The following is a 1,001-nucleotide window of genomic DNA, read 5'->3' as shown; positions in this document are numbered from 1 at the left end:
GACAAGGTTGTATTCTTTCACCATACTTATTCAACCTGTATGCTGAGCAAATAATCTGAAAAGGTGGGTTTTATGAAGGAAAATGTGGCATCAGGATTGGAGGAAGACATTAACAACCTGCGATATGCAGATGATACAACCTTGCTTGCTGAAAGTGAAGAGGACTTAAAACATTTACTGATGAAGATCAAAGATCACACTCTTCTGTATGGATTATATCTCAATGTAAAGAAAACAAAAATCCTCACCCCTGGATCAATAAACTACATTCTTATAAACAGAGAAAAGATTGAAGTTGTCAAGGACTTTATTCTTCTTGGATCAACTATCAACACTCAAGGAAGCAGCAGTCAAGAGATCAAACGACGTATTGCAGTAAGCAAATCTGCTGCACAAGACCTTTTTAAAGTGTTGAAGAGTAAAGATGTCAGCTTGAGGACCAAGGTGCACCTGACCCAAGACATGGTATTTTCAATCACCTCATATGCATGCGAAAGCTGGACAGTGAATAAGAAAGACTGTAGAAGAATTGATGCCTTTGAGTTATGGTGCTGGAGGAGAATGCTGAAAGTGCCTTGGGCTCCTAAAGAACCAACAGATCCATTTTGGAAGAAGTGCAGCCAGAGTGCTCCTTAGAGGCCAAGATGGGCAAACTTTGTCTCTCATACTTCGGACATATTGTCAGGAGGGAGCAGTTGCTGGAGAAGGATATCATATTTGGTAAGGTGGAGGTTCAGAGAAAAAGAGGAAGACCCCCAACGAGATGGATTGGCCAGGTGGCAGCATTGATGGACTCAAGTGTGTCAACAATAATGAGGTTGGCCCAGAATCAGGCAGTGTTTCATTCTGCTATGCATAAGAACGTTATAGGTCTGTTATAGGTCGGTACTGACTCAATGGCACCTAACAACAACAACAAACTATCACAATTATTATATAATGTTGCTGTTGTTAAGTGCCTTTGAGTCAATTCTGACCCTTAGTGACCCTATATATAGGTT

The sequence above is a fragment of the Chrysochloris asiatica genome, unplaced genomic scaffold (genome assembly GCF_000296735.1).
Source record: "Chrysochloris asiatica unplaced genomic scaffold, ChrAsi1.0 scaffold00328, whole genome shotgun sequence".
Taxonomy (NCBI): Eukaryota; Metazoa; Chordata; class Mammalia; order Afrosoricida; family Chrysochloridae; genus Chrysochloris; species Chrysochloris asiatica.
This window is presented reverse-complemented; position numbering follows the sequence as displayed.